At 37.3% G+C, this 25,909-nt stretch overlaps 1 long non-coding RNA gene across 1 annotated transcript in view; it reads left to right on the top strand.

The window, feature by feature from the left end:
- The first annotated feature begins 10,109 nt into the window (after positions 1–10,109).
- LOC127206829 (uncharacterized) overlaps positions 10,110–25,909 on the top strand; it is a 33,420-nt gene continuing 17,620 nt past the window's right edge. The window contains exon 1 of the long non-coding RNA XR_007832895.1: positions 10,110–10,147. This is a non-coding gene — a long non-coding RNA (uncharacterized LOC127206829). The remainder of the gene's footprint in view (positions 10,148–25,909) is intronic.

Raw genomic sequence — 25,909 nt, 5'->3', positions numbered from 1 at the left:
TTGAAAGATACATAAATATAATGTAAATAAACTGAGTATATGAAAAAATGTTGTACCTAGTTAACTCCAGAAAGTAAAAAAAAAAAAAAGGCATTTTTCTATTCATTTCTTGGTCTTCACTATTTTCAAGCCATTGTTACTGAACTACAGCCACCCATTTAAACCCAAATTTTAACCGTATTTTAAAAATGTAAACTATGGATACAGGCTATGTATTGATCCATAATTTTGAAACAGCCTTTCTTGATTAAAGCTGATAAATGAAGAATGAAACAAAAGAACAAGAGCAACTGTACAATTAATGCTGGATTAAAAAGCCAAGACAGGTGAAAACAGTTGCCTCTTGGGACATGGGAAATAGAGATGGATGGGATAAAAAGTGTTAGGCTTCACTGTTTAGTATTTTAATTGAAATTAAATGAATTTTAGAAGTATTGCAGCTGTTCGGTGTAATGGTGCATGCCTATAGTACCAGCACGTGGAGACTTAAAGAAAAAACTTCTGGAGTTTAAATCTATTCTGGACTATGTAGTAAGACTGTCTCCATAATAATAAATGAAGCAATAGTGTTTCTTTTTGTGAAATTAACATGTAATAGTTTATTGATACAGTAGAGAACCTTTCAAAGTAGCATAAAAGTGCATTAGTGAATATCTCTGTTATATGTGTCGTCTTAATTGACACATCCTTATAATTTATGCTTTTATTACTATTGGTTATGTTCAAAATACTCTTTTTTATTATTTGGTTTAGGTTTATTTTATTTTGTGTGGATTGTGTTTTGCCTGCATATAAGTATGTGCACTATGTGTATGCCTTGTGCTCCCAGAGGCCAGAGTGTCTCAATACCGTGGGACTGGGCTTATGGATGGTTATCAGCTATTTCGTAGGTACTAGGATTGGACCTGGGACATCTACAAGAACAACAATGTTCTGAGCTTCTCGGCTGTCTCTCCAGCTCCCCCGAGTTAGTCTTGATTTTAGTAATTTAAGTCTTTTTAATCAGTCTAGCTGAACAGTTTCCCAATTACCAACTTTGGCTTGTTTCCCATGTTTCACCTAATTTTATTCTGAATTTCATTTCTTTTCTTTATTCTTTTATATATGATTTGGATTATATTAAACCCATTTATAAAATTCTTTTAAAGCAAAATGTTCCTATTGCTGTGGATTTGGCCTGTGGGTTATTTATGAATATTGTTACATTTTCACATATGTATGAATGTTTATATTTACCTGAGAAGAATGGTGTTTTAGTTAGATCTCTGTTGCTGTAATAAACACTATTACTTACTACCTTGCTTCCCTTGGCTTGTTTTCCATTGCTTGCTCAACTACTTTTCTTATACAGTGTTGGCCCACCTGCCTACACTGGTACTATCACAGTGGCCTGGACCCTGTCTTCATCAATTAATAATCAATTAAATGTCCCATCAACATGCCCACAGGCCAGTCTGATGGAAGCAATTGAGGGTCCCCTCTTCTAAAGTTTGTTGACAAGTGAAGTTAGTTATGACCAATGATTCTAGACCTCTGTTTGAGGGAGTATTCAGTGTAAGTCCTATGCCTAATTGGCCTATTATGCCTCTCCTGTCTTCTGTTTTCCTGTGTAGTTTATCATTCATTATTGAAAGGAGATTAGCCAAATATTGCTAATTTGTCTGGTTTTCTCTTCAGTTGTGTGAGTTCAGGAACTTTTTTGTTAAGTTCATATTTGTGCCTAATATGTTTATTAAAAATACCTTTATCTTGATTCAAAATTCTTGCAATCCAAATGCATTTTCTCCAGCTCTCTTGATTGTTTTTTCTGTGTTTGGATAAAAAGTGTATCTGTAGCTGGGTGTGGTGCCTCAAACCTTTAATTCCAACTCTTGGGAGGGAGAAGCAGTTGGATATCTGTGAATTCGGTATGTATAAATGTGTGTGTGTGTGTGTGTGTGTGTGTGTATTATAAGTCTCTATTTCTTGGTTTTTGTTCTTTGTGTGAGTTATTTATATTTGGAGTTCCTGTAACCCACTTAGGCCTTGAAGTTACTATGTACCTGAGACTGGCCTTGTATTCCCTATGCCCCTGACTATACCTCCCCTGGTAAGATTCATAGGCATTTAGCTTTGTACCTGGCCAGGTCTTGCCTGACCTGGCCTGGGCTCTCTGTATCTCTTTTAAACTTTAAAACACATTTGTCTAATACTAAGAATGTTAGCTTATTTTCTGGTTTAATGTAAGTGGTATGTTTTGCATATTTTTTACTTATGATATTTGGTGTCCTTGTACTATATGCATATACATATATGCACATACAGGTTATGGATAGTGTGTAATTGGGTCCAGTGTATTTTCCATTCATCCAATCTCTGCCTTATGATAAATAATGTTTATAATTGGTGTTTGGGTAGGAATTACAGCTACCATGTTGGTATTTGCTTTCTGTGTCTATCTTTTCATCACTACCAGCTGCTTTTGGTTTGTTTGTTTGTTTGTTTGGGTTTGTCTTCACTTCTGGTTGGCATTTGAGGGTTTTATTTATAACCTCATAGTAAAAATGAAAGAAAAATGCAATATGATACCTTTTCAATGTTTAGAGGAAGCATAAATGTTGAATTTTCAAGAGTAATTGCTGTAGGTAAAAACAAAGAATCCATGAAAATCTTAAATGCACTATTTCTAAAGTTGACTATTTCATTAAATGCCAATTGGGATTAACTTTTGGTTAGAGGAAAAGAAAGTAAATCTTTCATATACTCTGATTCTTAAGACAATGAAACAAAGAGAAATTCATTGTCATTCCAAACAATATATATATATGTATGTATGTATGTATGTATGTATGTATGTATGTATGTACACATACACATGTATATGTGTGTGTGTGTGTGTGAGAGAGAGAGAGAGAGAGAGGGAGATGGGGGCCTCTCTGTGGGTCTGGCTGGCCTAGAACTTGCCATATAGACGAGACCAGCCTCAAACTCACAGAGCTCTACCTGTCTCTGCTTCGTAACTGCTAGGATTAAAGGTATGTGCCACTTTGTCCAGAAGTCCTCTACATTTGATGACTTTTTAAAGATAAGTTTTAAAAGTATTATATCAGACAATATTATAAATTATTATCTAAAGTAAATTCAACACACCAAAGCAACCAACAAAGCAAACAGACGGGTTAGTGGGTAGAGTGTTTGTTGTGCATTATGAGAACTTAAATGTGGGGTGTTGTATGCAACTGTAACCCAGGTAGGGTGGGTGGAAGCAGAAGGTTGCCGAGGCTGGCATGACAGTGTAGTCTAGCTCACCTAGGCTTCAGGTTCAGTGAAAGACCCTGGGTCAAATAAGTACTTCAGTAAATGCCTGTGCAGTGACAGTCAAGGAAAGATACCCTAGTATCAGCCTCTGGTCTCCACATGAGTGTGTGCACGCATGTTGCAACATGCGCGCACACACACATACACACATTCACATGTACATCTAAAAAGCATTAGTGATCACTTCTTAAATATAGCTATGCGTTCTATACTTCATCAGTTCTATTCTTTCAGTAAATCTACAGACTTAAATAATTTATATCAGGAAAACACCTGGGATAACCAATAACACAGGTTTTGAACAGTAAATAAATATCTATTTAAGAAATAGTTTTAAAGTTCTCAAAGAATTGTTCAGCTGCATACAAACACTGGGACATCAAAGGTCCTCTTTATTTTCTTCCTATCTAGTAAGGTGCACCAGGAACTTCATCTGTTCTCAAGCAGAGATTCAGAGGCATTCTCTTGTTCACGCAAATGGTCATCAGTCATAGTCTTGATTGGTAAAAATTATCGCACTTCGCACTTGAACTTAAATTTACCTCTTTTAACAATGATTTTGACCCACTTTGGAGGTTTGAGTGTTCTTTGATCATCAAGAACAACCAGAAGGCAACCAAATAAAATTTTTCATAACACCAGCAAGGATAGAATTCACTTCTTCAAATACAACAGCAAGCAAAATCCTACTGTTACAACTGTGGTCACACTTACCATTTACAGTTGGTACTGTGTGATATTTTATCCCTCTAACAGTGCCCTGATGAGATAAGCACCATCAAGGATAACACCACAAAACAAGAGCATCAGTCAGCATTCTGTTGTAAACGCTTGGTCTTCAGGACCCATCCCGGCTTTAGTGTCTTCACCATCTGGCATGTCCTTGATCTCAGAACCTCTTTACCCTGTAACCTTCCATAAAGATATCTTATAATCATGACTAATGCCAAAACTGCAAACTGTATTTTAATCAAGAAAGGTCATTTGCTACAGCACACCCCATTGTTAGAAAGAGCTGAAAAGATAACATCAGTCTTTGTGATGTCAAGCAAATGAGTGTGCAGTACCTAGAATGGATTGAAATGCTACTCTGATGCTTTCCTTGGCTTCATGTGCAAGTCTGAGGAAAAGATTGTCTGCATGGAGGCAGTCATAGCCCATGCCATTATATCTGTAATTGTAAGACCTGCCGCTTCATGTAATAAGTTTCCATAGGCATCATGTGGGAAGAGTGAACTGTGTGTTTGTAATTGCTCACATTGCTGCATTCCAAATCTTGAGATGGCCCTGGAAGACGAACTATGGGCACACTGGTAAATATTAATTGTCCATACTTTTTCAATAAAGTATAACTTAACATATGGAAAAACCTAGGACTCTTAAAATTCTCCCCAGTGTTTTCAGAAAAGTGCTGACTCTGTTGCTAAGACCTGCCCCATCTCTTGGTCTTCGCTCTACTATGGTGTTAACTTTGGTTTGGACAAGTATTTTTTAACATTGCATTTTAAAACCCTTGTTATGTCCGTGTGTGTGTGTGTGTGTGTGTGTGAGAGAGAGAGAGAGAGAGAGAGAGAGAGAGAGAGAGAGAGAGAGAGAGAGAGAGAGATCACATAAAGCTTTATACTAGTGAACATTGTAGGTGCTCTTTATTCCTCTAGATCAGTTAAGATTTCTGTCTAGTATTCTTCTTCTTGGTATAATGGATTCTTTTTATTATTTTTGCCAGAATGTTGATGACATAATTTTTCAAGGTTTTGTTTCGTATGGGTATGGGTGTGTGCTTAAAGATCTTAATTTCTTTATCTGTAGTAAATTGTGTGCTGGAAATGAAATGTTTGTTTAACATTTCTTCTTCTCAGTGCTTAAAATCTGCTTTTCTTTCTTTCTTTCTTTTTTTTTTTTTTTTTTTTTTTTTTTTAGCCATTCTGCCTTGGAACCCGGCGGAATGTAAGATTTAAATCTCAGGAAAAAAGAATACTGTTACTTCTAGAGAAAAAATTCTCTAGAAGGATTGTTTGGACAGTGGTAGTCTTCAGTGAACTGAAATGAAGACTAGTGTGGAGATAAGTGAGCTATCAGGTCAAAAATAGCTAGTCTATTTGATACCAAACAGTATTTTAACTAGTGTGAGTAGTTGATGCATATTTATAGCCAGGAATACTGGACACTCATCACTGTTGTGTGTGTACCTGACATGGCAGTTAACTTTGGAGACCAATGCATAATGACAAAAGAACTGTCAGATTTATTTAGTGGGTGTTTCTTTGGTTCATTTTGCTTTCTCCATTTTTAAATTGAAATATAATTATATCTTTCTGCTATTTTTTTCCTCCTTCCCACTCCCTCACTCCCTTTCAAATTCATAATCATTTTTCTTTTATTATTTTATTATTATATATGGACAAATATGTAAGTAAAATCTGCTGAGTCTGTTTACTGTTACCTATCTGTACATGATTTCAGGGCTGACCATATGGCATTGGATAACCCAATAGGACCTCATCCCAGAGCAAGGGTAATGCTCCTACTCTCACTGTTCCTTGCTTTCCCCTGGTTTCTGTCTACCGTGGAGCCCTGTAGGGTTTCCCCCACCCATATTAGCATGTTCCTGATATTGTACAAGTCTTTTAAAGCACTTGTGTGCTTGTAGTATCTTGGCTGAACCTTCCCTGTCATTTCTAAGAGAGACAGTCTCACACAGGCTCGCAGCTTGTCTGGCTCTTACATTCTTTTCCTCATACCAGTATAAGTAACATTCCTCATTCACTCATCAATAATTAAGCCGGTGTTTGTTGAGTGCCTGCAGAATTCTCGGCTGTGAGCATGGTAATGAATTAAATTAACAAACCTATTCTTACTTTTTGAGTAATTTAATGAAAGAGACTGAATGAATAACTTATATTGTGTGTCTCATGCTGATCAGTTTTGTGGAAGAAAAAGAATCAGAAAAAATTGCGAAGGAATTAGAAAAGGGTTTTAGTTGTAAATGACACACCTGTTAAGTATGCAAACATTTGAAGAATCGATAGAGTGGGTCATATGAATTTCTGGGCAGGATGTGTCCAACCTGCAAAATAGGAATTGAGGTAACCATTGTGCTGGGCCTGTGTGAGAGGGGCACATAGAAACAATAGAATAGCTCAGTGCTCAGTGAGACACGAGGAAAGATGCTTTTATTCATTCTGTGTCCCTGTTGTGTTTTTTTTTTTTTTTTTGACTTGTGAATTTTCCTTCAATATATTACTTTTATCAATCTCCTCCAATCTTTTACCATCTGTTAGTCCTCTAACAATGAGTGCCACCACACCCAACTCTTATGTTTCTCATCTGTGTATTCTGTTCGTGTTCAGCAGATTTTACTTATACCCTTTATCATTAATGCTGCCAGCCTCTTAGCCTATGTCCAGTATTCATTTAAGAGCCTTCTTTAAACCAGTATTGTGCTATAGATATAATAGTCATCAACCTAGAAATAAGGAGAGCTGTTACAAGAATTTCTCAGGCAGGAGCAACCTGACACCAGTGAGAGTAAACAAAATATATGCACCGGTGGACCAAAGCCAGGGTAGCTCCGGAAAGACTCTGTTTTCGAGTCCAGTTTGCATTCTCATTTTATATCTAATAGCACAAGGTGGGGTGAGCAAGCAAGTAGTAGGATTCATACAGCACATGTGGCAGGTAACTTGGAGGCTTTTACTTTCCAAAGGCTTATGTTACAACTAACAGGTGTAAGCTTTTGTGGTCAAGTTGAAAAGGGCGATGTATTCTGTTTCAGCTATTTCTTGACGTAATTCTTTTCCAAGTAGCAAGGTGATTGATAATAAGTAATGAAAGAATGTCTGAAGTAAATCAATCAATCAATCAGTATCATTAATTGATCTTCTCTACCTTATTCGACTTCATTACCCTCACAAAATTCAAAACAACTGGAGGGGGTGGGGCAGATGATATAAGTAGGTAGTGACGTGCCAGTGTAGTAAGCACTTCAAGAACAAGCAGTGTCCAGTCACATGAGAAGCTGGGAGCTCCATTTATGAGTGTGAGTACAAGCTTTCTAGAGAAAAAATATAAGTGGACGTTAGACATTCAAGGGAAAAAAATAAAAGAAGTGTAGTGGAAGCAAAATGTTTATAGGACTGAAGTGAGGGTGGTTCAGCATGGGACTGTATACAGAGCTTGGTGGGGTTAGTGCATGCCCCAGTTAAAGTAGTTGGTGCTATCTGTTTGTCACCAACCAGCCATCTTCAAACACCGACAGGATCATTTATCTTTCAATCAGAAGAGATTAGCACCTGTGAGCACGATGATGTAGCTCAGACAGAGAGCACTTGCCTAGCATACCCAGTACCCTAACTCTACCCCAGCACTGGTGGTGAGGGGCACCAATTATTTCTTATTGACCTTAGGCAAAACACAGGCTATAAAACAGCACTTAAGGCATGTTAATGTAGTCTTTACCTCTGCATCATTAGATACAAGTCTCCACTTTATCCTTGAGCCCCAGTAGTACAAAACTGCTTGTAATTGCACCCGGAAGAGAGATTCCAAGTCTCAGACAATACCAAATTTTCAGAATATTCTTCAAGCCTTGTCTACTACGTGAACCCATAGTTATCCTTCAAAATTAATGTCTGAAACCATCTTCTGTAAAAGTCATGTGTTAAGATTGGAGTAGAGCAAGCTTCCGTACCTTGTCTGTGCCTGCTTCTGTAGCATTCTCTCACTGCAGTTCCTATATAAAGAGTTTGTTTTACCTCTCTGAAAGTGTGAACTCTTTTATAACTTTTGTGGGCTTTTGTTTTTAGTCAGCACATGTACCTCCTAGCACAGCGTCTGTGCCTTAACATCATTAAATAAATAGTGTATTTGATTCATAACGAAAGAAGCCTTGATTAAATTTGACTAATTAGTTTCATGGCCAAGATCTAAATCAAGGCAGTCTGAGCTGGCACTGGCTTTAATAACTTTCTTAACATGGTACTTTGGCAACCACTACCAAACAACCAAAATTGAATTGCTAACCTCAAAAGGAAATCTGTCTGATATTTTAAATTTATCTCGTTCTTTAAACATGTTAACCCATTGCTTCTCAGCATACTCACTGGTAGGAGGAATGCCTTACACATAAAGCCAGCTTCAAATACAGGAATATGTGGTAAAGATGGCCCAGATGAGTTTGCTGTGCTATACAAGATAGATCTGTAAATGTATGTGTGTACATTGATACTACTTTACATATGATAACATGGTTAGAGACTGATCAAGTGATGGGCCTTTCTATAGACAGCATGACATTTATAGAGCTCTTATGAAAAAATGCTGTTGAATAGGCTCATTCTCAGAAATATAGCGGGTCGTGGTCAGTATCTTTGAAACAAAAAAGTAGCAATTATGAAACGCTTTTATTGAAATTTTTATTAGGGATGTATTTTCATAGTCAGAACTTTACTTACTATTGTTATTTGAATCATAGTATAATAAAATTCAACTTGTTTCATATCAGTTATCTAAGGATGGCTTATAAATTATTTACTTCTCTATTACCTTAGCTGAAACGGCAGTTTATTTTTACTTCTATTTCATAGTGACTTGTGGTTTTCTATTTGATATTCTTTACTCCTGTTCTTAAGACATCGAAGAACACCTAAAAATCTATCTTACACACCATGGGGTTTGATTGTTGTAAATGCCACATAAAATTTAATTATTTATCTTCTTTAGTATTACTTTGAGAAATTATAATTACAAATATTACATTGTATGTATATATATATATATATGAAAATATGGAACTCTAAATGATGAAGTAAATCCTATTGCATATTTTCAGTGTTTTATGTGATAGAAAAAAATACAATTTTGAAAGCCAGATTTTATTAACACAAGTATTAACAATACATGAATGTCTTTTGGATTTTTTTTAATGTTTGTATGTTTTGTTTTATTTTATTTTTATGTGTATGTTTTTCTTGCATTTATATCTATCTACCATATATGTCCCTGGTGCCTGGTGTAGAAGAGGACTTCAGATCCCTTGATACTGGGGTAACAGATAGTTTTGAACTGTTATGTAGGTGCTCAGAACTGAACCCTGGTCCTCTGCAAGATCACCCAGTGTTCTTACCCATTGAGCCTTCTCTCCAGCCCCACAAGAAAAAAATTTTTTTTGATAATTGAGCATTTGTTATTTCTTCAGAGATAAATTTTGGTCATAATATTCTGTTCATTGTTAAAGTAGTAATAGATATTTATTTCCCTTATTCTGAAACATAGGCAATCTTTGAATTTTAATCAGATGACTGAAGAAATATGGATTATAAGCAGGGATGGGGGAACTTAAAATATATTTTATGTATAGCTTTCTTCTTTCACAGCATCTTATACTGGATATAGAGGACTTAAAATGTCAAAGCACTAATGTTATTTAAATACACACACACACACACACACACACACACACACACACACACACACACACACACACACACACACACTGCAAAATGTCCCCATACCGAGCATGCCGTGTAGACTCCAGTTTAGGATTGTACTTCTTTTCCTTTACTTGTTTTCAACAATGTCAGTCAATTTTAGAAGCTAGCTGAATGTTTTCTGAGAGGATCTTGTGCTGCCAAGAATTGAATTCCTGGCTTCATGTGATGTTCCTCTCTTAGTTTCCCAAGGGACAGGAATATAGGTGCACACACCACTCCCAGCAAGACACATAAATGTAAATGTCAGAAGACACACCAGATACTTTGCCCTTTAGTCCATTTGAGTTACATGTTTTGTGTCTACTTTCTTAGTACTAAGAACTTATATCACAAGATTGAAAAGACATGTAGAATAAAAGGTAAGGTTGTAGTAAATCTTGTTACAATTTGCACCATTATTTTAACCATGTTAAATTGATTCATTTTGCTTCTATCCAGGGAGAAAGTTGATTTGAATTCAAATTAATCAATACCTGATCAAGAAGATATGTATTTCAAAACAGATTTTGCAGATATTGCTGGGGGAAGGATTGATACTTGGGTGAAGTTTGATATCTTTATGTGTCCTTCCATTTTTCACATATAATATGAGTAAAATTGAATGACGGTATGACTTATTGGAGTGAGTTTACTTCAGTTTGAATTGAAATTTTTTTGGAAACAACTTAGTCCTAGTGATCTTCAGAAAGGGAAGCTCTGACGGACTTAGCACCATTGTTAGCATCCCTGTGACAGACGAGAAATAGCAGCCCACAAAACAGAATTTCAGAAATGATTCATATTATGGGTCCTTTGTGTTGTTTCTGTTTTGTAATAATATTTTAGAAAGGCTCTGTCTGTCAAAACATGTATTTCTTATAACTCTTAATTTCTTAATTTTAAACATTTGTCATTCATAATTTCCCCTTGTTATGTCCTCATTTATTTCAATTTTAACATTTGGTGCTGACATTTTCTTAGTTGCCTCGGTCATTTTTAAATACAACAAATAAGCATTTTAAAAATGTAATCAGTATATAATATCCAACACCCATTCGTGTTTACAGTTTTAGAGAGATCGGGGATACAAGGCACTTTCCTCAACATAATAAAGGCTATATACAGCAAGCCAATAGCCAAAATCAAAGTAAATGGTGAGATACTCAAGGAAATTCCTCTAAAATCGGGAACAAGGCAAGGCTGCTCACTCTCTCCATATCTCTTCAATATAGTACTCGAAGTTCTAGCCAGAGCAATAAGACAACAAAAGGAGATCAAGGGTATCCAAATGGGAAAGGAGGAAGTCAAATTATCCCTATTTGCAGATGATATGATAGTGTACATAAGTGACCCTCAAAATGCCACCAGAGAACTCCTACAGCTGATAAACACCTTCAGCAAATTGGCTGGATACAAAATTAACTCAAAAAATCTGTAGCCTTCCTATACACAAATGACAAGCTTGCAGAGGAAGAAATTAGGAAAACCACAGCCTTCACATTAGCCACAAGCAATATAAAATATCTAGGAGTTACTCTAACTAAGCAAGTGAAGGACTTGTTTTAAAAAAATTTCAAAACTCTGAAGAAAGAGATTGAAGATGACCTGAGAAGATGGAATGATCTTCCTTGCTCCTGGTTCGGGAGAATTAACATAGTAAAAATGGCCATCCTACCAAAAGCAATCTACAGATTCAATGCAATCCCTATCAAAATACCTACACAATTTTTTAAAGACATTGAAAGTGCAATTCTGAACATCATATGGAAAAACAAAAAACCCAGAATAGCTAAAACAATCTTGTACAATAAAAGGTGCTCTGGAGGAATCTCCATACCTGATCTCAAACTACTATAAAGCAATAGTAATTAAAACAGCATGGTACTGGCACAGCAACAGGCTAGTTGATCAGTGGAATCGAATCGAAGACCCAGATATGAATCCACACACATATGGTCACTTGATTTTTGATAAAGAAGCCAAATCCATTCAATGGAAAAAGGATAGCATCTTCAACAAATGGTGCTGGTCTAACTGGAGGTCTATGTGTAAAAAAATGCACCTGGACCCATATTTGTCACCATGCACAAAACTCAAATCCAAGTGGATTAAAGACCTCAACATAAAACCAGAGACACTAAGTCACTCAGAAGAAAAAGTAGGGAAGAGCCTGGAACATATTGGCACAGGAGACAACTTCCTGAACAGAACACCAACGGCCCAGGCCTTAATGTCAACCATTAATAAATGGGGCCTCATGAGGCTGAGAATCTTCTGTAAGGCAGGAGACACTGTCAAGAGAACAAAACGACAGCCTACAGACTGTGAGAAGATCTTCACCAACCCTACATCTGACAAAGGTCTAATATCCAAAATATATAAAGAACTCAAGAAGCTAAACACTACCAAACCAAATAAACCAATTGAGAAATGGGGCTTGGAACTAAACAAAGAATTCTCAACAGAGGAATATCAAATGGCTGAGAAACGCTTAAAGAAATGCTCAACGTCCTTAGTCATCAGGGAAATGCAAATCAAAACAACTCTGAGATTCCATCTTACACCCATCAGAATGGCTAAGATAAAAAATTCAAGCAACAACACATGCTGGCGAGGATGTGGGGAGAGGGGAACACTCCTTCATTGCTGGTGGGAATGCAAACTAGTATAGCCACTTTGGAAATCTATCTGGTGCTATCTCAGAAAACTGGGAATAGGGCTTCCTCAAGACCCAGCTATTCCACTCCTTGGAATATACCCAGAAGATGCTCCAGCACACAACAAGAACATTTGCTCAACCATATTCATAACGGTCTTATTCATAATAGCCAGAACATGGAAACAGCCTAAGTGTCCATCAGTAGAAGAATGGATAAAGAAACTGTGGTACATACACACTATGGAATACTACTCAGCTATTAAAAACAAGGAATTCCCGAAATTTGTGGATAAATGGATTGAGCTAGAAATGATCATAATGAGTGAGTTAACCCAGAAGCAGAAAGAATCAAATGGTATATACTCACTTATATCTGCATACTAGCCCAAGGGGCATGTCCCACGAAAGCCTTCACTTACCAGGAAACTGGGACAGAGGGGAGGACATCCTATTGGGACTCTAGATGAGAAAAGCGTGGGAGAATAGCAAAGTAGAAGGATCCAGAGGGTCCTAGAAATCTACAAGTAGAACATTATGATAGGCAGATTTGGGCCCAGGGGTCCCGCTCAAACCAAGGCACCAGCCAAGAACAATACAGGCGGTAAACTTTAAACCCCTACCCAGATCTAGCCAATGGTCAGAACATTCTCCACAGTTGAGTGGAGAGTGGGATATGACTTTCTCACGTACTCTGGTGCCTCACATTTGACCATGTCCCCTGGAGGGGGAGACCTGGTGGCACTCAGAGGAAGGACAGCAGGTTACCAAGAAGAGACTTGATACCCTATGAGCATATACAGGGGGAGGTAATCCCCCTCAGGAACAGTCATAGGGGAAGGGAATAATGGGAAAATGGGAGGGAGGGAAGAATGGGAGGATACAAGGGATGGGATAACCATTGACATGTAACAAGAATAAATTATTAATAAAAAATAAAAATAATTCTGGAGAAAAAAATGTAATCAGTATAAACTTTAACACAGCTGAGAACCATTTTCTGAGGAAGCAAAAAAACATTTTGGGAAGACTGCAGTTCAGTTTTGGTGCCACCTCTCCTACTAAACAATGAGATGATCCCCATGTCTTAGATTTTGATGGTGACTAAATAGCATCTGGGGGTTAAGAAACACTGCTTTATAGTGAGTGGTATACGTAGAATTTGAAATCAATAAATTTTATCTCAATCTAGATGAGATTTTCACATTCTAAAAAATATTTTCATTTTCATTCCATCAAAATGAGAGACTAAGTTGTTACAGTGTGCTCTCTATATTGAAAGTATGAGTTAAAGAACTCTAAATTGTCACCATTTGATTGCCAGATGCCTAATGAATATTGCAGGTGACATGCTCTGAAGAGGCAGGATTGTTCCAAGTGTCCATGTTTCCTCTTTACCAGTAGAACATATTCTTACCAAGGGGAGCCTGCGTCCCAGCCTCCCAAGTGGGAAATAAACACATTTTCCTGTAGTTTCTGTATTACATAACTAGGATTATTTTATTATGGTCTTCCTCTACAAAGCAGTCTCATTGTTAAGGTAATTGAGCACTTTTACATTTATTAGCTGTAATTTCTAATCTCTAATTATATGTGGACCCAAATAATATCTTAACTAGTTTTTAGAGACATCAGCCTCTCTTGTGTCCTTCATTTGAAGACTGGAACTTTCTTCAACTGATTCCTCTTCTGCCAATAAACTCCATGTTCACATGGCTTGTTCACACAGTAGGGTTGACCACGATTAGCACTGTTTTGTGATTGATGAGGACAACATAATTGTTTTTGTTAACACAGCCTGAACATAGGGCCAATTGGCCTTTATCCTACAGGTGCTTTTTAATAAGCATGTAGTTTTGGAATTAAAAACAGTAGACGAGAAAAAGAGAAAAACTTTGCATTAGCGTGCTTGAGTAATTTCCTTTAAGATTTTCAAGTGTATACAAATATTTCGCATGCGTGTCTGTCTGTTCGATTTGTGTGCCCTGGAGATCAAAAGGGGAACAGGAGGTTCACAGTTGTTGTGCCCTGTATGGGTGCTATGAATTGAATCTGGGTCCTGCATGGCATGCTCTTCACTGCTGAGTCATCTCTCTCACTGCTGGTGTCTTGTCTATTCCTCTCCTTTTTCTAAATTTGATTTATTGTCAACAATAATTCCTGTTAGAACATAGATTTATCTTGAAATTGATATACTACCATATATTTAAATGAAGTGGCATATTAATGTAATTATCAAGGATAAATGCAGTCCAAGCCTTATTCCTTATATTTCTTATTTATGTGTTTTATTAATTATTCATGCTCCATCCTTGTCATAGACCCCCTTCTCCTCTCCTCCCAGTCCACTATCCCTCCCTGTTTCCTCTTTCCCCTCTCCTCTACTCCTCAGAGAAGGGGAACCCGCCCTTCTCACTCACCCAAGAGTATCAAGTCACATCAGGACTAAACACATCCTCTTCTCCTGTGTCCTGGTGAGGTGGCCCCCTACACAGATGTAACTGATGGGCAGCTCATGGTCCTCATATGTGTCTCCTAGTAAGAGCAATGTGGCCTGACTCTGACATGGACTTTGTTGCCTGCTTTTCAACCAAGCTTTATTCTTAACATATAGCTATATGCAGACATGTAAAGTCAGCATTTTCACAGAAAAAAAATCATTAAAAATACCAATTTTTAGCATATCTTGGCTTCCAGATAAAAATAAGTTGCCAAACGATCACCATCATTTCAAACTAATTATCACCATAGTGATTATGAGTGCCTCTCAAATTGGCTAAGGTAATAAATGGTGTGAGTTCTCTTCCTGTATCCTCTAGGAAGCTCTTGTTGTTCTGTTTACGTTAGTCTTCTGAAGGGTAGTTCCTGCATCTAAGCTACAAAACTGATAGAATCCACTGAAATAAGACCTTAAGCAAAAATTGCCCTGTTTCAGCATATAGGTATGCCGGATTCCTTAGCTCACACATAGGCAGCTCTAAGGCTTGTATCTTGTACCGCCTGGATTTTCCTCAGGCTCGTGAGCTGCAGGTGGCCTCTGAGGTGCCTGGCACTGCTGTGCCCTGAATCGTCTGCCATGCTTCTTTTGCTGCTCTTCTTTCCTCCCTCTCTAGTGGCATCCAAAGTCCCAAGCAAGTTACGTTTCCTAATTTCTTTCTTTTATTTTATTTTTTTTAAGATTGTACCGTTCAGTTTATTTTCATGTTTCTTATTTGCTCTTTAGGAAAGCTCTGCATAGGAATAATCAGTGAGCTTTTATTTTTATTTTATCTTTAACATTGTCTATTTTATTTTTGAGATAATAATGTAAGAGGAACCCCAACTACTATGATATTAATGATACAATTAAAAGATTGTTTAGACAAAAATTAACAGCTGTAAAAATTTTTATGGACATAAAATATTTGATAATATAGGTCCTTTTTCATTTTCTGATAGCTAACGTATACCAGGAAAAAGTAGTAAGAGCGTGTGACTAAATAGAGCGTCTTGCACATTCCATCTGTTGTTAAAGCTGTAATCATAATTTACAGTACTAAAATCAATATAAACGACAAGTCTTTGCACTGAAAATAATAATATATTATGTGCACATATATCCATACATCCCTATCGTCTAAACTAAAGGAAACCTTAATATAAAATGTGTAGATGTTTAGAGGCACTTAACATCATAAAAAAAATGGAAGTAATAATAAACAGTATAGAATACAATTCTAAAATAGTAAAAACTAATATTTAAAGGCTTCATGTACCAAGAAACTAATAAAATATTTATCAGTCACCTTGATACTAAAATAAGATATAATAAACTGTTAAAATATTAGGAGTAACCTAAAAATACTGCAGGTATTGGAATGGAATCCATTTGACCACACCAAGCAGTCATTCGGAGCCAGAAATGGTCACAAAGCATTCAAAGCCATGGAAATCTAGATGTGAAGGTTGGTAAGCCAGAGATAGACACATTTTTTTTTTTTTTATCTGTGAAGGGCCCGGCAAGAGTGTGTTTCCTATGTTAAGTGAAGGCCTATTTGCAAACTGAAACTAAATAAATAAATAAATAAATAAATAAAATTCACAAAGAGAGACCCCAAGTCCATCTCCAGGACCTTGGTTTCTGATGAATTTTGCATTCTCTATTACTTTTTATAAGAGCCAATAATAAATCTATAAATTAGAAAAAAATCAAATTCTCAGGGACAGTAGCTTTGTGGAAGATCTATGACAGTAAGGTGGCACACCAGTGTGAGGGGAGGAATTTCATAAGCTCCTACTTAGATGAAGAGCTGTAGACAATCAGTTTTTGAGAGAAGAATCAGATAATCCGAAATGGTAAACCCTGAACACATCTATATTTGACCATTAATAATAGTGAGACCAGGAACCAGGACAGCCGGGACTATCACACAGAGAAATCCTGTCTTGAAAAACAAAAACAATAAAAGAGAGTGCATAAAGGAAACATGGGAAGAGTTGGGGGTAGAAATGAAGTAATGCACATGAGATCTCTCTAGTGAACAGAACTGACAGAATAAACGTGTATGTGTCTGTGTGTGTGTGTGTGTGTGTGTGTGTATTATGTATAAAATGGGATGTATTGGAGTGGCTTATAAGCTGTGGTTTGGATCAAGAGTGGCTGTCTCCCAATGGAATGACTAAGATACTAGGAGGTGTTCAGTGTATGAGGCTAGATATCTCAATTGGTGTCTTTAGTCTACATTGGAATCTGGAAGTAGTAGTTTCTAATGCTGTGAAGGAATGCCTCAGCAGCAGGTTGGGCGAACATGCCAGCAAAAGTGAGGGCAAGCGGACGGACTAAAGGCCAAAGGTTCCTTCTTCCGTGTTGTTTTAGGTGGGCTGCTACCAAAAGCTGTGGTGCTGTGGTCCAGGTGTAGGTTGGAACTTCTTACCTCAAATGATTCAATCAAGAAAATCCATCATAGGTGGTCTCACATGCTTGGGTTATAATTGGCTCCAGATAGAATAAACTTCGCAACCAAGATTAGCCAACAGAAATCCATCCCTTGTCAACCTGACACAGAATCTTGTCACTTTATGCCATGCCTAATTTCCAAAGGTGGCAGCGGTGGGTGGATAACGAGGCCATGATTCCACCTAACATGATGTAACTATGTCATACATAACCACAAATTTAAAGTAGGTAACATTGTCCCTTGAGGAATGCTTTTAGTGTCTCATGACTTACTGTGATAATAACCACTGGTAATATCTCAAATTGATGTTTCATTACATATTGAAGAAATAAAAATACAAATGTTGCTTAATGTATGTGTGCACAAACATGTTCTTAACAAAGTAGAAAAGAAATACCTTTATCAGTTACACTCCACATTTCTTCAACTGGTTACATGGTCTTATTTGGTTTTCATAGCTATCTCCCTTCTGGGTTTCCTCCAGAAGTACAGCTTCAGCAAGCACCTCAGCGGGTCTTGGTTCTTTCCCTAGAGAAGTGATCCATACCTTCATCTTGAAGAGTCTAGCCCCTTTGTTATCTTGCCTGGATTAGTGTCTCCATTAGGGAAAAACAATACATTTTTCCCTTGGTGACCTAGATCAACCACCCTTCGTTACACTTATTTGGAGTTTTGTTAGTTTATTTGGTTGGTTGGTTTGGTGGTTTGTTTTGTTTTTGCCCCTGTCTCCAGGGGGTAAAAGTGTTAGGCCAGCAGAAGTTAAGTTAAATTTAAGCAAAATTTTCAGTCAATGGGGCTGATAATGTACAACTATTCCTATTTCCGTCCCTTCATTCCTGGACTCATGAATCCTGGCAATAATAGAAACTATCATATATTGGATTCTGATTCAAAGCATATACTACTTTCTAGAGAACCCTACCCAAGTCTGCCACGCTACTGCCAACTCACTGGCTATATAAAAGTGTCTTCAAGAATTATTCTAACCACCAGGATGTGGTGGTACATGCCTGTAATCCCAGCACTTTAAGGAGACAGAAGCAAGTAGATCTCTGCGAGTTCAAGGGCAGCCTAGTCAACCAAGAAAATCCTGGATAGCCAAGGCAACACAAAGAAGCCCTTTCTCAAAAAAGAAAAAAAACAAAAACAAACAAATAATCCTACCCATTCTCTCAGACCACCTGTCTCAGGATAATCAGCATGGAAACACTTGGGCCCCTGTTGTACTTCTGGCTGTGAAGTGACTTTCTTGGTCAGAAGCAATGCTTTATGGAATACCATGATGCTGGATAAGGCATTCTGTAAGTCCATGATTGGTAGTTTTGGCAGAAGTATTATTTGCACAAAAGGCAAATCCATAACCAGAATATGCATTTTCTCCACTAAGGAGAAAGTATTGTCCTATCCATGAAGGAAGTGGTCCAGTGTAATCCACCTGCCACTAGATCACTGGCTAGTCATCCTGGGGAGTTGTGCCATATCAGATTCCTTGGCCTCTGGTGCTGACAGATCAGCACTCAGCAACAGCAGAAGCCAAGTAAGCCTTGTTGAACTGAAGTCTTTGTTGTTGAACCCATGCATACATAACCTCTTTCTCTGCCACAATGGCCACTTTGTTCATGGGTCCACTGGGCAGTGACAGGGATGGCTTGGAAAAGAGACTGACTTTCCACAGACAAAGTCATCCTATCTACTTGATTATTGAGCTCCTTCTCTTCTGATGTCAGTTTTTCTGAGCATTTACATGGGACAAAGGTATCTTCATATCCACATACTTCCCGAAATGTCCTTCTCACCCATTTTCCAATCATCCTCTTTCCACGTCCCTGACCATCCACCCAATCTATTAGCTATAGACCATGAGTTGTTAAACAATCTCACAACTGGCCATTTCTCCTTCTAGGCAAAATGTATCACTATATGCACTCCCCAAAGTTCTGCCCACTGAGATAATTTCCTTCCATTTCCAAACATTTCAGGGTTGTTCCAGAAATGGGTTATAATGCTACAGCTGCCCACTGCAGAGCAGCATTTGCATAGCATGAAGAACCATTTGTAAACCAGGCTCTAGAAGGTTCTTTGTTGGTCAGCTGGTAATAGGGCTTATCTCATGAGGCTATACGTGTATACTTGGAAGTATGGTGTTGTAAACGGAGTAGAAACCATAGTCATTTGAGCAACTTCTTCATGTAACTTGTGCCTTCAAGACGTGCTCAGGTCAAATCACGTGTTTTCATCTTCATTTGACAATGTATTGCTCCTTTGTACATTGTACTTTATTGTTTTGGGGGGTCAGATAATGCCCAAAAATGCAGAGCAGGTCAGTTGGTAACCCATGACCCTTGTCAAGCATTCAGATTCCACTAAGGCTGAATAGCAAGGCAAGAGCTCCCCCTAAGGGAGGAATAACTGTATAAAATGGTGGTAGAGTCCTGCTCCAAACACCCAAAGTATGACTCACCTATAGCAGCCTAACAAAGGCCCTAAACAGTATCTGTCACTGATACCTCAAGCACCACCAGGTCTGCTGGGTCTTATGTCAAAGCGATTGAGCAGCCTGCATATTGTCCTGAACCTGTTGAAGAGCCTTCTCCTATTCTAGGCCTCCTCAAAGCTAACAGTTGTCCAAGTTATTTTGGCATATGACAGGGCATCCAGGTGAGGAATGAGCTATTTCCAGAATCCAAAGAGGACGACTATGTAGTTTTGATCTTCATTCTTAATGGTGGGAGAGGCCAGGGGCCCTAACTTATCCTTCACCATAGAAGGGATATCTCTGCTATATCCCACATGAGTGGACTCCTAGAAATGTCACTGAAGTAGAAGCCCTTGACATTTGGATGGCTTTATTTCCCATCTCTGATGCACATGTACATTACCAACAAATCCCAAATGGCTGGTGCTTCCTGCCCACTTGGTCCAGTCTGCATAATGTCATCCATATAGGAGACCATCGATACCTTGTGGAAGAAAGAGAAATCAAGATCCCTTTGAACTAAGTTATGACAAGGGGCTGAAGAGTTAATATACCCTTTAGGTCAAACTTTAAAGGTATACTGATGGCCTTGCCAACTGAAAGCAAATTGCTTATAGTGGTCCTTGTGGATAGATACCTTAAAAAAAAGAAAAGGCACTTCCTAGATGAATAGCTGCCAGCTGTGTGCCCTGAGATATGTTGATCAGCTCAAATAAGGACACCGCATTTGGCACAGCCACTGCAGCCAGAATCATTACTTGATTAAGTGTTTGATAGCCAACTCTAATTCTGTATGATCAACTTGTCTTTTGCACAGGCCAGCTGAGAGGGTTAATCAGATACATCATAGGTAGTCCTACTATGTCTTTAAAGTCCTTGCTTATGAAATTAATTTTTGCAGTTCCATCAAGGATGCAGTATTGGTTTTAGGTCACTGGTTTTCCTGGTAGACCCAACTCCGTTTGGCTTTACCTGACTTCCATAGATATCTCCTTTAGCTGGAGGGCCACAATGTATCTTTGGGTCACCTGGAGTAACTCTCAGTTTAGACCCCAGAACATCAGATTCTTTTTCCACAGTGTGCAATTACCCTCGTAAAAAGGCTTTAAATACTTCTGGGGAATGATGGCAGAAAGGCTAACAGTAAAACTCAGGTATTTTAGCAAACTCCTTCCTGGGTATGGGAGATATATACCTTCATTCACAGAGCTCTGGACTCCAAACTGACGCTAATCTGGAAACTGGCTCATCGTTCAAGGTTCCCAGTGACTACTGTCCAATGTAACATTTCACTTGTTCAAGAATTTTTCTACTTATACAGATCAAACAAAATATAATAGGCTTCTTATCTAATTCACTCCTGGAAATACCATGACCAAAGTTACATAGAAGTCATGACATCATAAAAATCACTTTCCCTATGCTGCCCAGTTTGGGTCGGGCTGTTCTTGACATTGCCTGTGCTGTCCATTCTTGTGACAATGTTCACCTTGCCTTTGATCATTCAATGCAGCGATTGGCTCTGGACTGATGAGCTGGTGCCCCCCTCTCTGTCCCAGTGTCTAAAGTTTCAGAGTTTCTTGATGTTGATCCGTCGGTGGAGGGGAATAACACTATACTGGATAAACTGTAACAAGGCTGCATTGATACAAGCTCAATGCACATTTGGTTCTCAGCAATTCCTATGAAGCCTTTCTGTAGACTCTGACCTCTTATCACAGTTGCATATGAGCAACACTCAATGTACTTAGTATGTTGCACATTTATATATACATATGTGGAGCTAGAGAGATGATGGCTTATCAGTCAACAGCACCTGTTGCTCTTTCAAAGTACAGTAATTTTCAGAACCCACATAAAGGTTCACTACTATCTGTAATTCCAGTTCAGGGGACCTAATAACCTCCTCTGACCTCTCTGGACATGAGACACATGCGTCGTATACATAAACACATGAAGGAAAAACAGCCATACTCATAAAATGATAAAGGTATATAAACATGTATATGTAACAGCAATTAAGCAAGAAGACAGTTATGGGAGGTGTTGAGGGAGAGTGGGAGGGAGATCAACGGTCTAAATACAGTACTTGTATCAAATTCTGGAAGTATTTTATGTTTTAATTTGGAAAACACCTTTGGCAGATTGTTCAGGTACATGTCTTGAAGTGTTACCTGTCTCTACCTGCTTTTGTCCCTGAAGCTACCAGCCTATGTAAGATTTATTTTCTTTTGTTCAGTTTGACCAGTTTGTTTGTGCTACAACTTGAGTAACTGATGTATTTTTTTATTGTGTCAATGTTACTGTTCTATCATTCAGTAAATTCCAAAGCAAATTTAATTATAAGTAGTTAAGATTGTAAGTCTTAGAGAAAAAATGCCTGGCTTACATCCTGGCTCTACCACTTAATACCTGAGAACTCTGGGTGTTATTTTCATTTCCTTTCCTTGCTATCTTAATATGCTAAATAAAAATGGTTCAGAATATACTCCATAAGGCTGCTTTTGGATAATGACTAAATTAAATCACTAAGTCTTAATGAATGATACCTGGTGAATTGTTTTCTTCATGTATGATGATAACACATTCTAAATAGAATTTTAATTAATAAAATTATTGTGGCATCTCACCATTTTATGTGGTACATTTGGTGGAGATTATGCATCTTATCAGACTACAAAAATAAGTGTTTGATATACAAACTATTGTAAAGAAAGAAACATAATTTTTACCAATTTTTGTGTCTTTTCTGTTAAGATAAAAAGAAGATAAATGTTATGCCTACTATGTGCCAGCATGCGCTGTCGTTTGTTTCATTGATCTTGGTCATCAGATTTAGGTCATTGATCTAACCATCAGAAGATGAAGTCACTCAGTGCTGATTTGCAAGTCACTGATGGTTTAGGATGTTGAACCTTTCTTTTTTAAATTACATTTCTTTTTTACATATACATTCATATTATTCTACATAAATAAAATAAACTACATACAGCAAGAGGAATCAAGAAACAATCAGAAATTAATAAATGTAACATTCTTAGTGTTTTGCCTATTTGTGTTTGGCAAACTTGAAGAAAACATCTTTCCTATCTTGGTGTGTCTAACATTCTGAATGTAAATAAATATCTATCATGTCTCATCTCTTATCAATTTAAAACATCTATCTAGACCTAAAATATCGTAACTCCTAAAAAAAAAAAACTAAGCTAATTTGTAAGACTAAACTATCTGGTTTCAACCCCATCAGAGACTTGAGAAGGAATAAAATTTAATTACCTGAGTTAATCGGAACTGCAAGTTAGCAGCTTCCAAAATGAAAAAAAGTGACAGACACCATGCACTGCTTAAACAGTCACCCAAAACTCTCTATAATGATGGGGGTCATCTTCAGCCTTCTGGCTGTTGAACATTTCTTTAATTGTTTCTCAGCTGTTTGTGCTTCATCGTTTGAGAACTCTCTGCTTCTGTACATCATTTTAATTGGGTATTTCATGTCATTTTTTAATTTCTTTATCTATTCTAGATAGTAATCCTCTATGAGATAGATAATTGGTGCAGTTCTACCCCCAGTCTGTCGAGTGGCACTTTACACAAATGATGACGTTCTAGCCATGCAGAGGCTTTTCGGCTCCATGCCCTTTAATTGGTGGTCTTAGTGCTTATTCTAAGTCCTTTCTTGTGACATTGAGTTCAAGCCTATTGCCCTTTCTCTCCTTTATAGATTTAGGTATCTGTTCATATGTTAAGGTCCTTGCTCCAGTTAGAAATGAGATTCAGGGTGATAGATGTGGATCTATGTTCATACTTCTACACAAAGCCATCCAGTTTGATGAGCAACATTTGTTGAAGATGCTCTCTTTAGTGTGTATTTCTGGCTTCTTTGTCTAAAATCAGGTGTCCATGGGTGTGGAAACTTATGTCTGTATCTTTAATTCCATTAATCAATGTATCTGTTTTCATGTCAGTACCATGCTGTTTTATTACTCTAGCTGTGTAATACTACTTGAAATCTGAGTTGGAGATGCCTCCAGCTAATCTTTAATTGCTCAGGATTGTCTTTGCTGTCCTGGAGGTTTTTGTTTTGGTTTGGTTTGTTGTTGTTGCTGTTTTGTGTTGTTTTGTTTTTGGGGTGTGTGTGTGTGTGTGTGTGTGTGTGTGTGTGTATGTGTGTTTCCATACATATAAAGTTAAAGGTTTTTTTTTTAAGTTTCTGTGAAGATTTGTACTAGGATTTTGTGAGAATTACATTTAATCTATAGATTCCTTTTTATAGGCTGGCCCTTTCACAGTATTGATCATGCTAATCATAAACATGGAGAGCTTTTCGTCCTCTGGTAACCTCTTCGTTTTCTGTCTTCAATGTCTTGAAGTTTTTATTGTACATGTCTTTCTCTTGTTGGTTAGAATTATCACAAAGATTTTCCGCCTGAGGTTGTTATGAACGGCACTGTTTCCCTGTTCTCTTTTCCAGTCTGTCTGACTAGGAAGGTGACAAATGTTTTTGTATTAATTTTTTATATTGCTACTTTCCTGAAAGTGTTTATTGGCTGTCCCTATTTATGCCTAGAGTTTTTTAGGGTGTTTCATGTATAAAATTGTGACATCTATAAATAGAGATGCTTTGACTTCATCCTTCCCTATTTGTATCCCCTTGATCTCCTTGTCTTTCTGTTCTAGCTAACAATCATCTAATACACTGAGTAGATAGAGTGCTATGTTCATTTTGTTCCTAATTTTTCTGAAAATGCTTTAACTTTCTCTTCATTTATATAGCTGCTGGCTGTGAGATTGTTTTAAATTGCCATTAGTGTGCTATGTTATGCCTAATCTCCCTAGTGCTTTGGTCATGAAACTCTTTTTCATTTTGATAAAGGCCTTTTCTGCATTTAATGAGATGATCATGTGTTTTTATCTTTTAGTCTGTTTATGGGTAAATAAAAGGTTACATTTATTGAGTTACATATGTTAAAGCATTTATACATCTCTGAGATGAAACCTACTTGATCATAGTGGATGATCATTTTGATGTGTTCTTGGATTTGGTTTGCAAGTATTTTTTATTGAGAATTTTAGCATCTGTGTTCATGGAAAAATAATTGTCTGTAATTTTCTTTTTTGCTGAGTATTTGTGTGGTATTGATATTGGTGTGTTAGTAGGTTTATTAGAAGACTTTGGAAATAGTCCTTCAGTTTATATTTTGTGAAATAACTTGAAGAGTATTGGCATTAACTCTTTTTTTGAAGGACTGATAGGATTCTACACTGAACCCTCAGCTTCTTTTGGTTGGGATATTTTTAATTGCTACCTCTAGCTCACTAGGGATTGTGGGGCTATTTAATTTTTGTTATTTTATCTTAATTTAACATTGGCAGGTTTATATGTCAAGAAACTCATCCATTTCCTTTAAGGTTTCTAGCTTGGTGGAATACAGATTTTTTAAAGTATAACTTTAGGATTCTCATTCCTCTATGTCTATTATAATGTCCCTCTTTTTTCCCCTGTTTCTTCCGCCCTAACTTACTTTCTTTCGTTCTTTCTTTCTTTCTTTCCAAGATAAGATCTCTCTGTGTACCCTGGCTTTCCTGAAACTTGGACCAGCCTGGCATCAAACTTAGAAATTCGCCTACCTCTACCACTTTCCCCTAAGCTCTATTTTTAGGGGGAGGGGGCGTCTTCTCTCTCCATTTTTTCCTTTTTCACCCTTTTTTATTATTATTACACATAAATAAAATAAACCACATATAGCAGGAAGAACTGCAAAACAATTAGGAATTACATAAATGTTATATTCATAGTGATTTGGCTATTTGTAATTGGCAAACTTGAAGTGAACATCTTTCCTATCTTGTTGGGTCTAAATTTCTTAGCTTTATATGAGTCTTCTCTTTCCTTTTAATTAATTTGGATAAGGGCTTGTTGGTGTTGTTTACTTTCTCAGACAGCTTTTACGTCATTGATTCTTTGTATTATTTTTGTTTCCATTTCATTGGTTTCATCCCTGAATTTGATCATGTCTCCCTCTTTCCAGTTGCTTATGTAGACACTTAACATTATGAACTTGACTCTTAGAAA

The sequence above is a fragment of the Acomys russatus genome, chromosome 24 (assembly GCF_903995435.1).
Source record: "Acomys russatus chromosome 24, mAcoRus1.1, whole genome shotgun sequence".
In the NCBI taxonomy this organism is placed as follows: domain Eukaryota; kingdom Metazoa; phylum Chordata; class Mammalia; order Rodentia; family Muridae; genus Acomys; species Acomys russatus.
The sequence above is the reverse complement of the archived record's forward strand: the minus strand, read 5'-3'. Positions and strand labels throughout refer to the sequence as shown.